At 37.9% G+C, this 3,574-nt stretch overlaps 1 protein-coding gene across 1 annotated transcript in view; it reads left to right on the top strand.

Moving 5' to 3' along the window:
• The first annotated feature begins 1,721 nt into the window (after window positions 1–1,721).
• Window positions 1,722–3,574, top strand: part of drd2l (dopamine receptor D2 like) — a 19,787-nt gene continuing 17,934 nt past the window's right edge. Inside the window, exon 1 of the mRNA XM_005754282.1 lies at window positions 1,722–2,039. The gene's annotated coding sequence lies outside the window, so the exon portion shown is untranslated. The remainder of the gene's footprint in view (window positions 2,040–3,574) is intronic.

Here is a 3,574-nt window from a genome sequence, read left to right on the forward strand (position 1 = left end):
CCAAGGACACAACGACCGAGACTGTCCAAGCCGGGGCTCGAACCGGCAACCTTCCGATTACAAGGCGAACTCCCAACTCTTGAGCCATGATCGCACCTTTTGGAATAAAAGCAGACATTAGCTATAATAATTAGGCTAAAACAAAACGAACATAATTAGTCCTGCTCTAAAACTGGGCACTTTTTTTATGGGATTCTACTGGCATTTTTTTTTTCGTTTTTAGGGAGTTGGCCCAGGAGCTGTGACCTTTTGGAACAAAGTGACCAGTCAGTCAGACTGGTCACAGACTGGTCACTTTGGTGTCGTGGCAACCTCAAGGAAGTTACTGTTCGTAGTTATTTGTTTTTGTTGGCTGAAGATGTTATTAGTTTATATTTAAATGATATATATGATATGATGATCTTATCTGATTCTCCATCTGAATACAGTATTAGTATTGGTATAATGTGGCACACTCAACACTGTTCCAAAGTAATGCATTTGAATACTCAGATTACTTTATTGTTATAACAGGTATTATGCTGTTATCTGTGCTTTAGTTACATTTTCAGATGAGTTCTGTTAAATATGCTTCCACATTTCTTTTCTTGTGACAAAAGACAAAATGCAATATTTCTGTCTCTCCCTGCCTCCTTGGTACACATAAATAATAAATACAATATGAAAAGATAGACTTTAGTACTACTGCAAGGTATGATTGTGTCAGTCAGGTCAACTAATGTGACGGCAGAGAGGACGGGTGTATTCACATCATTCTGTGCTGAGGTTATGAAAAATGTCTCTCGGCTGTTGAAGAGGTTTACATTTTGAAGAAGTACCTACAAGTATTTCCATTACACTGGTTGCAAGGCCTGCTGAGGAGAAGCTTTTTGTTTGGCTGAAGCTGTTTCTCATGAGGTAAATGAACAAGCTTATTCTTACCAGTAAAGAATCCCACTGCTGCTTACTTCCCATGACTAAGCATTTCTTTTCAATCTCTTTGTGTTTCTTCACAAAATTTGCATTTAAACTGTAGTAATGATTGAACTCTCTCTCTTCCATAGAGTGCTTTTTGTCATGTCTCTTGCTGCTCTACCTCTCTTTCACCTCCAACCAGTCATGGCGGATGGCTGCCCCTCACTGAGCCTGGTTCTGCTGAAGGTTTCTTCTTGTTAAAACTTAGTTTTATCTTCACCATGGCTGCCAAATGCTTCCAAATGCCTTTTATTGTTGAGGTTTTCTTCTCTTTCTAATATCTTAGGGTCTTTAACCTATAATCTATAATACACACCATGCGCCAAATATTGTGAATTGACGCTTTATAAATAAAATAAAATTGAAATAGAATTAATTACTTTTTAATAGGAGCTTGGAATATAACAACACACCACCCAACACTGGTAACCAACACTGGTAATGCCACCCAACACTGGATAGTAATATTATAGCCCTGATTTCTGTTCACCATTTTCTTTCTTAGGGCTGGGTGAATATGAATTAATGGAAAAAATAATAATAAATTAAAAAAATAAATAAACTATGCACTTAACTTACTCTGCATTCATTATTAATCAAATTACCCTGTGCTGTAAACTAAAATAAGCAATTGCAGAAAACAACATTGCGCAAACCACACAGTTAAAATGATAGAACAGAAATATAAATACTGGGCTCGATTTGGTTTTGGCACCGCCCCTTAATATCAACCGGAACCAATGGAATTACAGTCTGTCTGCTGTGAGCGCAAGTTGGCTCTGTGATTTATTTCTTAACTGAAACTGTGAAACCTACACGAACCCCCCCTCTCCTCTTCGTCTTCTTCTTCTCTCCTCAAACTGTTTCCATCGTCCTCCATCTCCTGTCAGACCCCCGCAGCACTGACCCGACAGAGGAGGGGGACTTTACCCCTGATGGTGTTTACGCCCACCGACTGAGGTCAATCTAGGGGAAGGTCTGCCGTAAATTGTTGATTGGATGCCGCGGACGGACAGCCAATTTCTCGCCAGTGCTGTTCCTGATAGGAGAGCGAAGCTAAATGTGAGCACCTGAAGCACCATAGGGTAAGTAACCGCTTTAAACCAAATTGAAAAGCAGATTTATTCTTTCTTTTTTATTTTTTTTTTATTTTATCTTTTAAATATAGAAACCTTTGTCAGTTCAGATAGGACTGGCAGCGTCTTAAGGGGAACTTGTTGCCATGCTTTCAACGCTTTTCTGTGATTTTTCATGCTTGTTCTTGGTTCCAATATACAAGATTGACAAGTTCGTTTTGCGGATGAACGCCAGCAGGGGCATGGTGACATTTTATTTTTGAAATAAAATCACGGCTTGGATTTTGGGTTAATACGTGTTTGGAGTGTATAAGTGCTTATTACCCGGAATTCAAAATAAAGTCAAGGCATGCCTCAAAAGGTATGTCTCGTATTATTGCTCATTTAATGCTTTCATTTGTTTTTCATAAATACACTGAAGTTTTCCTGTTTCCGTTATTAAAACAATAATAATAATAATGCTGATTGCAAAAACTACATATTCATTCGCTCTGTTCCATAATAGTCCTGTCAAAGAGAGTCTTATAGAAAGACTCCAGTAGCTGTATGATTCACAATATGTACATTTTATATAGTTTACATTCTTTTTTTTTTTCTGCCGATGTATTTTCAGATATGTCGGTAAAAGATGTTTGTAATGTTATTTTAGCCTGTCACTATTCTTCTATAGGTTGCTTGAAATTGTGAATTTATTTACTCACCTTAGTTTGTTATTGGAGAGTCTGAGCATGATTGTCAACTTTACCATATTTTCATTTATTATAGGGTTTTTTTTGTTGTTGTTGTTTTTTACCTCAGTCTTCGGGTGTTGCAGAAATAAAATCAACTTGCCTCCAAATGAATTGCAGAAACAGATCTTACTGTAAATCTGAAGTTCTCATTTGGGATACCCTCTAGTGGTTGCAAAGTGGCATTATATTTGTTTAGAGTTCTCTCAACAGCTGAAGGGTGTGTTTCAGTAATGCTGTATTCCCTCAAATGTGCATTTTAGAATGGTGAAAATTTGTAGATTTGGCAGGGGACGGGTGGTTAAGTGTGTAAACAGGAGCAAACCCTGGTTATGTCTACACTTTAAATGTTTGTGCCATATGGGCACTTTGACAAATCAAATTTGACTCTTAATGAAATGGAGAGGATGCAGTTATCAGTCTGTTCACACTGAAACTGTTTATCCTCAGCAGTCGCTTAGAAGTGGCTTCCAAACGCTGCAGTGTCTCATTTTAAATAAAAGATGGAGAAGATGTCAAATCGCTTCTTGAATAGAAGATGTTTATTTTTGGTGTGGAGCGTCACCCGGGGATCACATCTTCTCATGCAACACTCTCATGTGCCACATTGGTGCAAATTATTCCTTCTCCCACTTGCTAATCAATTTATTGGTATTTCTACCACACACAAGCTTCTTATTACTTATTGACTGACCATATATTACCATAAGGGGGCTGTGAATCCCTATTGCAGCACTAATATGCTAATAACTTCTTTAACTAGAGTTAAAGTTTCCTTCTTAAACAAGCTAACAAATTGAAATACCCCCCCCCCCC

The sequence above is a fragment of the Pundamilia nyererei genome, unplaced genomic scaffold (assembly GCF_000239375.1).
Source record: "Pundamilia nyererei isolate P.nyererei 1_Seehausen unplaced genomic scaffold, PunNye1.0 scaffold00534, whole genome shotgun sequence".
NCBI classification, from domain to species: Eukaryota; Metazoa; Chordata; class Actinopteri; order Cichliformes; family Cichlidae; genus Pundamilia; species Pundamilia nyererei.